This window comes from Prionailurus bengalensis, chromosome A3 (genome assembly GCF_016509475.1).
Source record: "Prionailurus bengalensis isolate Pbe53 chromosome A3, Fcat_Pben_1.1_paternal_pri, whole genome shotgun sequence".
In the NCBI taxonomy this organism is placed as follows: domain Eukaryota; kingdom Metazoa; phylum Chordata; class Mammalia; order Carnivora; family Felidae; genus Prionailurus; species Prionailurus bengalensis.
In genome coordinates this window covers 35,950,548-35,962,603 of record NC_057354.1, presented here as the reverse complement: position 1 = coordinate 35,962,603, position 12,056 = coordinate 35,950,548, and positions in this window count along the sequence as shown.

The window sequence follows — 12,056 nt, the reverse complement described above, 5'->3', positions numbered from 1 at the left end:
CTCAAAAATAAAAATAAAGCATTAAAAAAATTAAAATGGAGAAAAATATGACTCTGCAAATTATAAAACTAAAACATTTGTTGTAGACCATTTGGCAGATAAGTGTATTATTGGACTGGGAAGAGAACCCAAGTCCAGTTGTGAATTATAGAGTTGGTTTTTAACAGAATGTAGCTATCTATGTCTGTTGCCAAATCTATTGTCCTTTGGTACATAATACACCGGAGATTAAGGTTCCATATATTCAGCAAAAGATTTATGTGAAATGGTAAAAATAGCTTTAGTCATAATTTATACAGGTGCATATTTATAAGTCGAGAACAAATATTTGAAAAAAAGGCAAAGAGAAAGGAACCAACATTATTTTAGAATTTCTTTTTACTTCTTTAAACCCATATACTTTGCATTTATTATGATTTAAAACTAAACACTCCTTCAATATTTATCAGTTAAGACTTGCCTCAATTGTATTTGGCAAGAGTTGAGTAAATCAGTTGCTTATGGTTATTTATTGAAAAGGAGATTAGATGTTAGTTTTTAGCCATTAGGAGTTGTTCTTAAAGTTCTCGTATATTCTCAATTATCATGAACAGAAAATATGATTTACAAACTTGATGATCAATAATTTTCATGTATAATTAAATGCTAAAGTAGACACTTCTGAAGTGCCATTCAATCATAGGCCTGAAAATTATATTCTGACAACTACATAAATGCTAATAGACCTGGAAGTCCAGCAATGCCTGAATGATGGAAACATATGCAACTTAGCACTTTATCGTGTGATAGATAATAAATAGAGTAATTGCCTAGTATATATCATCCCACTGTGTCTTCAACACAAATCTATGAAGTCAGTCTATTAGAGTAATAAACGACCTGTAAACTTAGTTGCTTATAACCTACCATGTCCTTTGATGGGTAGCTCTGGAACCTGCTCTGTAGCTCCTGGGCTGACAGAATTGCCAGCAGCAGAGGGAAGTGGGGCTCAGAGACTCTCCGATCTGCAATTTAAAGCTCCAGCCTGGAAATGACAATCATCACTTCTCAGAATTCCTTGTTCGCAACTAGTTGCCTGGAACCACCCAACCATAATGGGTCAGGACAGAGAGTACAACCCTATGGTGTGTGGGGACAGGCAGGAAATATCTGGTCGGTAATACAAATTACTACTACACTGAGTGAATGCCCCTATTTTACACATGAGGAAACAGAATCTGAGAGAGGTCAGTTTGCCAAGTCACATAGCTGGTAAGTGAAAGAGCTAAGATGCTAATAAAGAATTAAGTATGAATTAACATTTTTATTGCAAATTCTGAGCCTGCCAATTCAATGCCACCTAGAAAAACACTGGAATATTAGAAACTGAACAGATATTCACAGGGGTCTCTTGTCTCGCTTTTGTGAACTCTGAAATCCTTTAGCTGTACTTCTAGCTGCCTACCTCAAAAGCTAGAGACTAAAAATAACGAATCTCTGTTACCAGAGCTGAATTCCTTTTAAAAAATATTCTGGGGGTGCCTGGGTGGCTCAGTCAATTAAGCATTCAACTCTTGGTTTCAGCTCAGGTCATGATCTCACAGTTTGTGAGATTGAGCCCTACATCAGGCTCCACACTGACAGCACCAGGCCTGCTTGGGATTCTCTCTCTCCTTCTCTCCCTCTCTCTCTTTCTCTACACCTCCACTGCTCACACTTTCTCTCTATTAAAAGTTATTTCGGTTGAGCATCCAACTCTTGATTTCCACTCAGGTCATAATCTTGACGTTCTTGAATTCGAGCTTCACATCAGGCTCTGTGCTGACATTGTGGAGCCTGCCTGGGAGTCTCTCCCCCTCTCTTTGCCCCTCCCCTGGTCACTCTCTCTCTAAATAAACATTAAAAAAAATTAGTGCCTTAATACAATGAACGTTATATATCTCACACAGTATCTGTGGGTCAAGAATATGGGAGTGGCTTAGCTGGATGATTCTGGCCAGGGGTCTCTCATGAGGTTGCATTAGATGTTGGCCAGGGCTGTGGTGATCTGAAAGCTTGACTGGCACTGGAAGATCTGCTTCCAATGGTGGCACTCACATGGCTGGGGAGATTTGTGCTAGCTGTTGGTAAGAGGCTTCCTCCCCACATGGAAATCTCCATAGGATTGCTTGAGTGTTCTCAGGACATGGCAGCTGGATGCCTCCAAAGTGAGTGATCCGTGAGAGAACAAACAGGAGGCTGCAATGTCTCTTTTAGCTGACTTTTGGTAGTCACACACCATCATTTTTGTATGGTCATTAAATTACCCAGATCAGCCCTGTTTAATGTTCGAAAGAACCACACCAGGATGTGAAAACCAGGAGGAGAAGATCCTCAGGGCTGATATGGAGTCTGAGCTGTGCTACAGTCATTTCTCACCCAGACTGTTAAAATAGCTACCTGATCACTTCTAACTTTGTCTTCATTTTTGTCTTTTCTATAAAGCAGCCACAATGCTCTATTTTTTTTCCACAATGAGCTTTTAATAAACAGAATTGGATCATGCCATTTGTCTGCTTGCCTCCTTTAAATGCCCTTATACCGAACTTAAAAAGTCACATTCCTTATTCTTCCCTGCAAGGTCCTCCACATCTGGCTCCAGCCTCCCTTTCAACCACACCCTCAGCTATCTCCCCCTCACCACTTTCTTGGTTTAGGCCTTTCTGGTCTTCCTCAGAACATGCTCCTCACCAAGCCAGGCACTTTCTGACTTCAGAGTCTTTGAGGTAGTTTGTGTGTATATTGTCCCCCCACACCAACCTGGCAGCTTCCATTCATTCTTTAGGTCTCAGATTAGATACATACTCACAGAAGCCCTCTCTGCCTCCCAACCTAAAACTTCACCCAGTAACATTCATCACTGTTTATTTTTTAAATGTTTATTTTTGAGAGAGAAATCCCAAGTGCATGAGCAGGGAGGAGCAGAGTGAGAGAGGGGAACAAAGGATCTGATGCAGGCTCTGTGCTGACAGCAGAGAGCCCGATGCAGGGCTCAAACTTACAAACCATGAGATCATGACCTGAGCTGAAGTTGGACACTTAACCTACTGAGCCACTCAAGTGCCCCCATCACAATTTATAATGACACTTTGTGTTTATTTGCTACCGTCTCTGCTCTCCCACCCCCACCATGGCAGCAAGAGCCAAGGGAGCCATGACTGTGCTTGGTTCCAGTTCTACACCAGGCGCCTAGGATGCTGATGGGGAAAGTAGGAGATCCTTAGGAGATGTTTAATATTTACTGCAAGAAATGAATGGAGGTATGAATGAATGACTTATAGTCTTTAAGTGAGGATTTCATTTGACTCCCCCAATTTCAATTTAGGTTTCTCTTCTTTTAAGCTTTGCCAACAATACCAATGCTGGAAGTGAGAAAACAGAGATGGGAAAACCAGACACAACTTCAGAAAAGTTTAGCTGAAAGTGAAAACAGCTCTCTCTTTATTCTGGTCATTCTTTTTCCCCTGAAGCCTAAAAAGGATGAACCTTTTGGACTATAGATTTTTTTAGAATGAAAAAATCTATATATATAGATTTTTATATAAAAGATTTGTATATCTTTTATATTTATACAAAAAAATCTTTTGTATAAAAGATTTAAGAACATTTTGCTCTATTCAAGATGGTTTCTATAAGTGGAAAGGGAGATACAGAAAAGCAGCAAAACCATAACGACATTTGAATCAATAAGTACATTTTACATTTTTTGTCAAATTCTTACCAAATGGCTTAGATAATATCATCTGTTCTTGTTTTGTGTGCGTGCGTGTGTGTGTGTGTGTGTGTGTGTGTGCGCATTCCTACTCACACATATCAAATGAAGAAAAGCCTAAGACGAGGTGCTCACATTTGCATCATAAAACACGTGGCACATTTGGAAATTGGCACCACAGAGTAAGTTGAATGCTGCAGAACACATTTATCTGCTGATGTGTGGTCTAGGAAGTGTTTTTATTCCACCAGTTCCACCTCCCACCCGACCCTCCAAAAAAAGAAACGCTCTTGCAAAGTCCTCTGTAAAGAGTTTTTGAGACCACTTGCTCCCTGCTTATGGGTAATCCCTTCACTTTTTCAGAATGATTGACAATTCTTATGCATACTGGAGCCTGGGCTGCAGTTGAGACTCAAATAAGAAGGCGGTGGAGTAAGGGGGAGCCCCTGACCAGTGGGCACTGATTAGAAGCAGCCCTTTAGAAGCAGACTTGCTTCAGACAAATAGCTGTGTTATGAGTGGCAAAAGGGAGAGTGAATATAGTCCAGTGGAAGGAAACAAGCACTAAGGAACAGATGCAGAAACTCAGGAGTATAACAGTCGGGATCGATTAGCATAAGAACAAACCTCTCTACATGTGACGAGGCGCTGAGGAAGTATATGTGTGATTTTCAGTTGCTTACCACGACTAATTTTAAAATAATTTAAGTGTAGACTACCTTGCATTTTCAATGTGGCAGGAAAATCCCTTCAGGGATTTACAAGGCAACCATATGGATTTGGGGAAGTAATTGCTTTCTATTTAAGTCTACTGATACTTCCCTCACCCTAGGAATTTCTTTGACTTTGGTAACACCACAGTTCCTGGTGCTTTTCAGCAACCTTTGAAGGGCGGTCCTCTTTGTATTGGGGCTCTCAATACGAACCAATTTAATAGAAAGAGAAGGTAATGGCCTGTGAAGTTTAGAATTTCCAGGGATGGACTGAATGTAAGGGATGGACTCATGTAAGACTTGAAAAGTGTGTCTCTTTCCTGGGCTTGGGGGCACTTGCTCCCTTGCTCCTTCAGCCTTGCTTAAATTGGTGTGAGCTCCAATCTCAGCCAGAATATCCCTGCAATGTGGCACGGATGTCCACCAGCAGCTCCAGGTTCACATCCTGTTAGAGTTCCAAGTGCAAAGAAGTACCTTTTCCCAATCAGCTCAGCAAAAAACCCAATTGTGCTCTCAGTGGATCTGGGTTGGGCCTTTTCCCCCACCCAGTTTCTGTTTCTCTTCGTGTCACGCTGCCTTCATTTTATTTATTGGAACGGATCCCTCCTGCATAATGCTGTTCCTTCTGTCAGACTCTTCCCTTCCATCAGGGCCAACATAACTCCTTACTCATCCTTCCAATCTCCATTAATATGCCTTTTCGTTAGTGTGAATTTCCCTGATTCCCTAGTGCACTCTGTAAGTTTACATGTTGCCATAGGACAGGGTACCTTGCAGCTATACTGGGGTAGCATTATGCTTATCTCCTGGGATGCCTGGAGGTCTGGTTAAGATAAGGAGAACATGTGCCAGCTAAGACTATTTATTAATGTGCTATTTAAAGTTCAAAATTCCCCTGTAAGCAACCTGAATTAGCTTGACTAGACTTTTTAAGATGTGTAGATTGATACTTTGCACCTGTTTTAACAGGTCATACAGCATGCCTGGGTTTTTACATGGCTAATGATATAAAAGAACCCTCAATAAATGTGTGTCTGCACCCAGTTAAGTATCTTGATAGTGTATAATCTGAAGATGAAGCATGTCCTGTCCTGAGTAACTAAGAAAGACCTCAGGGGTGGAGGGGTGGTGGTATGCCTGGGATCTTGGAGCCAAATATGATTGCCTATCCTTTGTCCTGATGTATTGTATTCTCTACCCATATTAAAACCTTACATGAGCATTGGCAAGGATGTGGAGAAAGGGGAACCCTCTGTACCTATGATCCATCAATCATACTACTATTTACCTGAAGAATACAAAAATACTAATTCAAAGGGATATGTTTATGTTTATAGCAGCATTATCTACAATAGCCAAATTATGGAAACATCTCATGTTCATCAATTGATGAATGGATAAAGATGTGATATATAGATAGATGTTCTATATACTCAACCATAAAAAAAGAATGAAAACTTGCTGTTTGCGATGACATAGATGGATCTAGAAACTATTATGCCAAGAAAAGTAAGTCAGAGAAGGACAAATACCATGTGATTTCACTCCTATGTGGAATTAAAGAAGGAAAGCAAATGAGCAAAGGGAAAAAAATATATAAGCAAACCAAGAAACAGACTCTTAACTGCAAAGAACAAGTTGATGGTTACCAAAAGGGAGGAGGTAAGGGATGGATGAAATAGATGTTGAGGTTAAGGAGTGCACTTGTGATGAGCACCAGGTGATGTATGGAGATGTTGAAACACTTGTATACACCTGAAACTAATATTACACTGTATGTTAACTGGAACTTAAGTGAAAACTTAAAAAAAAAGCCCTTAAATGAGTATACCCTATGGAATCTTGTCTTATGATAATCATTAATTATCCAAACTTGTGTGATTGTCACATATGTATTTTGTGGTTATTCTATGAAAATATGTCTCTGCTACCAAACTGGAAGCTTTATAAGGGCAGGGACCCTGCCTGATCTTGCATTTTATTTTCTCCTGACATGCCATCATGGTAAGTTGGTATCCAACCAGGGAAACAGAAAGCACTCTGAGTTCTTACAGAAGGGAAGTTAATGCAAGGATTTAGTGGCACAGCTGATAGAAGAGGCTGAATGATCAACTAGGGCACAGCTCCAGAATCGTCCGTATCAGTGCTCCCTAAATACATGCTGAATGAATGAATACACCCAAATTGTGTGCAGAAAAAGTGTTGCTGATTGATTCAAAATTCTAGTGGTAACAGTCTTGAAATGTCTGTATCTACAACAAAAATGCACGTGTTGTATAGAATAGAGGTCCCTGTGTAGGGACTGGAGACACAAAGTCTACCTGTGCTGTTATTTCATGATAATTTCTTCTTAATTTTTTAATGTTTATTTTTGTGAGAGAGAGCAAGAGAGAGAGAGAGAGAGAGAGAGTGGGAGCGCACGTAGGCATGCACAAATGGGGGAGGGGCAGAGAGAGAGGGAGACAGAATCTGAAGCAGGCTCCAGGCTCTGAGCTCTCAGCACAGAGCCTGGCACAGAGCTCAAACTCACAAACAGCGAGATCATGACCTGAGCCAAAGTCGGATACTTAACCAACTGAGCCACCCAGGTGCCCACATTTCGTGATAATTCTATTGCTGACAAATCCATCTCTTGGCTGACACTCTTATTTCTTTGGCTATGTAATATATTGCTTTAGCTTGAGACCCATTCAGACTTATCAGAAAGACTGTCTATTCATTTCATTCTTTCTGTCTTGATTTTATTCATGTTTGTGAGGGAACACTTATTTCTCTTATTTCTAGCTTTCTTAGGAGAGGAGCCTGCATGTCCCAACAACAAAGAACATAATAATCTACCAGGTTCAGAAAAGGCATGGATATTTCAAATCATCTTTAAAAAAAAAGTCACTAAACCTATGGAAATCAAATCATCTTTTATGTATTAGTTCCTCAAAGTCTTATTTACTGAAGGTAAAAGGGAAAGTCTATCATTATTAATCCTGAATAAAATATGCACACACATATGCATCACATAATACTCAACTATTTATCTAGGATAAAAAAAAATCCCCAGTGAGTTCCAGAATATTAACAGAATATTCAGTTTTCTTTATTGCCCAGATAAAATTCATGATGTAGTAACAATTACCTAAGGATCTAAGAATGCGAGCATGAGCTTATTTGATGTGTAAATGCCTCATCTGCCTTCATTTATAAATTCCCCCCAGGGTTCTTTGTTAAAGAAACACAAATCCAGAGAAAATATATAGCCTGTGTAAATATTTAGAAAATAATAACACTGTTCAGATGCCTATTTACTTCAAATTTATATCTGTGTGTAGAAGGCATCTAAATTCTTCTTTTCCTCCCTTGTCATATCACCTTCCTCAAAAACAAACTACAGGCTGAGTGGTTCTCTTGGGTACCTTCATGGCTACATAAGGAATTTGCTCAATTGTGAATTCAACAAAAATTACTAAATTAACTGTACGGGGGGCGGGGGTGTGATTCACTTGTACCAATTAGACATGACCTTATCCTGATCATAGTGTTGAATGCATCTATCTGTCTCTCATAGTTATAATTTTTAGTGATTGATGATGCTCAACTCAAGCTTGAAGAAGCAGAAACAACTTTCTCCTTTTAAGTGGCTTCTGAATTGGTTCTCATTGCTGTCTTGCTCATTCTTTATCCTTAAGAATGGTTTAGACAAATCTGGAAGTTTGTAAAAGTTACATTTTTTTTAAAAGAGAAAGCTTGTTATAGAAAATGAACCCCAAGAAGTCACTGTTGAAAACTTTACACCCAAAGTTGCACACAAAAACATGTTATTTGTAGCAGATCTTACGGGATTCCCCTTCCCAGCTGGCACACCCATTGCTCAATGGCTGTGACTGGTGGCTCAGAGCTACTCGCTTCTCTGGAGGATTGCCTTTGGCTGATCAGAGCCACCTTGCCTCTGTGAGGTCTCTGTCTCTGTCTCCACAAGAGGCTGGCCGATGACTGACTGACGCAGGTTATAACAGCCAGCCTCCTTCCCTCTGGGCAGGGCAACCCCTGTGGTACAATTCATCCTCCATATCTCCCATGGAATCCATCTGAATCTAACTTTATCTCACGCCCTGAAAAGTTTCTCCTGGGAGCAGGCCTGCAATGAAGCATTTACACAGGAGTTTCCATCTCTGGCTCTGTTTCTAGGCAGCTTGACCTAAGACTCTGTTTTAATTACCTATTTTGATTCCAGAAGTTGGTTAGGCTCTAGAAACAAAACAAAGTAAACATTTGGGCCACTAGACTTACTATGGCTGGAATTAGTAACTGTTTCTGTAGCTAATGGGTAACGCTCATCTTTCTCTGATTATCAGTAACTAGATAAAGAAAATATCTACGTATTTAAATCACTTCAACAGACCGAACGTGAATCTGCTTCAACAAACTGTTACTCTTCTGATCATCCAGGTCTGGGTCTTCATCCCTGTGCCTTCTTTTGGTTTACCTTGCCTCTAGAGACTAAAAGAAGGTTAAATCCCTTATTGAGCACTGACTGTGTAGACACAAAGCTAGAAACCTTACGGATGTAATGCCGTTAGATTCTCAAGATGGTGTATTGAGGGGCAGATACATATCCCTACTTTATAGAGGATGAAATTAAGATTCAAAGACAATTTATGACTTGATCCATGGACATGCAGCTAGTAAACTGAGGTTCAGAAACAATTTGTAACTTGATCCGTAGACGTGCAGCTAGTAAATGGCAAAGTTCGGATTCAAATCCAGGTCTGCTGACTACAAAAACCACATTCTTAACCAATTTACACAGTGTCAATTTGAAGATAAGGACATGAATAGAGGAGAGTATTTCCTTCTAGACTTAAGAGCCTACATCTACATTTCTGCAGCACTATTGGTATCCCTTTTCCCACACCATCCCCACCCCCAGCTTCTGTATGCTTTTCCAGCAAGCTCCCCCATGACCCATGATTCAATTCATTGAATTGCCTTTGAGCTCTGGAATAGCCTTACCAGCAACCCCTAGGCTATAATTATTAACAGATGCAGGAATCCAAAAGCCTAGTACTTTTTGCCTGTTCTCTACAGCTCCCTGTGGGTTAAATTGAAGCTGGGGCTTCACCAGAAAACTCAGGCTTGTCTGTCTTCCTTCACTTTCCAAACACTAGTCCCCCCAGGAGCGTTTTCTCAACAAATCACCTGTTCCTGAATTCTTGGCTCAGTGTCTCCTTCTGAGAGAATCATAACTAAATCAATATACATAAAGGATGAAGCAGACAAATACTAATAAAATCACTTTGGCATTCTGGAATGGTGGGTGAACTTGTTTTATTTTTTCAAAGAAATAATTCTGTTGCTTATTGAAAAGTCATACATGCTCATTGCTAAAGAAAGAAAATATAAATTAAAATAAGACAATAAAAGTTAATTCATAATACTAAAACCCAGAAAAATTACTATTTGAGTGTTGCATATTTACATGTCTAAGATTATACATACCATTTATAATGTTTATTTTTAATGTAACTTTGATATGCTATTTTTTACGCCAGTAAAATGTCCTCTACAAAATATTTTTTTAATGTTTACTTTTGAGAGAGAGAGAGTGAGAGCAGGGGAGGGACAGAGAGAGACGGTGACACAGAATCTGAGGTAGGCTCCAGGCTCCAAGCTGTCGGCACAGAGCCTGATGTGGGGCTCAGACTTACAAACTGTGAGATCATGACCTGAGTTGAAGTCAGACTTTTAACCGACTAAGCCACCCAGGCACCCCCCCTACAATATATTTTTTAAGCTTGTATAATGTTCTCTACTATAATTTTTGGGAGTGAAACCAAGTCCTCAGTTGATGCTGCTGGTCCATGGGCCACTCTTTGGTTGGTACTTTTAGGGCCATCAAAGAACTCTGGCTTTGTGCTGTTAGGGTTTAGACTTAAACTTGAAATAAACTTAGTCACTCAAATGTTCCTTCACACAGTTCCCATTCAAACATGTTGTTGAGCCACTCAAATGAACATAAAACACTTCGTATATGGGGAAGAGGATTAATAGGACTTGACACTGGCACTTTCAGCATACATTGCAAATGGCTGAAGGTGATCACAGAACACCACTGTATATGAAACTAGCACTGAGGAAGTGTGGTATTTGCTGGGGTGAGAGCAGAAAGTGAGATGCTCTGAAAGTCTGCTATTGCAGACTCATTTTCCTTATACCTGAATAAAACCATGGTGGGCATTTCTCCCCCCAACATATTCAAGAAATAAAACATCCTCTAATTATTGGAGGAAACAACATGTCTTGTTCTCAGGAGCCATGTTGAAGGGACTTCTACTGGCAAAATCAGGGGCAATTTGAACATCAAAATTATGTTAGTAAAGGATTATAAACTCATTAAATGAAAAAGGAATGCACAGGTCCATATGGATTTAAATCCATAAGAAGAAGATATCGCTCTGTCCCAAAATAGAAAGCTAACTAGGAAATGTAGAAAGAATGATGAAATAAGTAACTCGTCTTATGACAGCCATCCTCGTAGTAACTATTTCAGGCAAGAATCCTCATGAGTACTAAAACTAGTGGGTGACAATTATGGGAGTAATCAGAAATTTATATAGTTTCATAGGTACTATTTGCAAGATACTTATTAAGTACAAAGGAAAAAATAATTACAGTAGAGATACTGGATAGATACCACTTTAACCAAGAGATTAACATTCACAAAGTTTGCATCACATGTCAACATCACATACCTCCTGATATGATGTACTGAGAAGGGTACAATATCACATCTGTGGTATTCCTGCCTAGCACGTGTCACTTGAATCTATCCTGAGGAAATAGAAGACCTCAAAATTGAAGGGCATTTTCAAAATAACTGGCATGTATTCTTCTAATATATCAATGTCATAAAGAAAAAATGAAGATTGAGGAACTTTTTTAAACAAAAGAGATGACAGAGTTGGGACAACAAAACACAACTTGTGATCTGGGATTTTCTTTTGGTATAAAGGATATTATTGGGACAAATAGCAAAATCTGAATAAGGTCTGTAGACATGACTAGTTAATTCAAATATTAAATTCCTAATTTTGACAGGTATAATATGATTACATAAAAGAAAGTTTTGTTTTTTGGAGATACATACTGAAGTATTTAAGGGTAAGGGATATTATGTCTTCAACAGACACGCAAATAGTCCAGGAAAAAATAATTACACACACACACACATGCGCGTGCACACACACACATACATATATGGAGAGAGAAGGAGAAAGAAGCCATGTGGTTAACATGTGGGTAATCTGGGCAAAGAATATATAGGGATTCTTTGTAAAATTCTTGTAACTTTTCTGTAAATTAGACATTAACTCAAAACTTTAAAATTATTAAAAATAGACACATGAAAAACCTCATGAACAAACAAAATTTAGTTCTAAGAGCAAATGTCCAGGCTCCCTAACACAAATCTTGTAAGGAATTCCAGCTCAAGCCTGCCTCAAGGGAAAGTGGGCCTGGTTAGCTACTTGCTCACTCATCCAGCTTCCTATCTTCACAGATAGAAAGTGAGGGAGGGGATAAAGCAAAGGGCCTTCATTGTATATGGCTGACCGAGTTGTAAT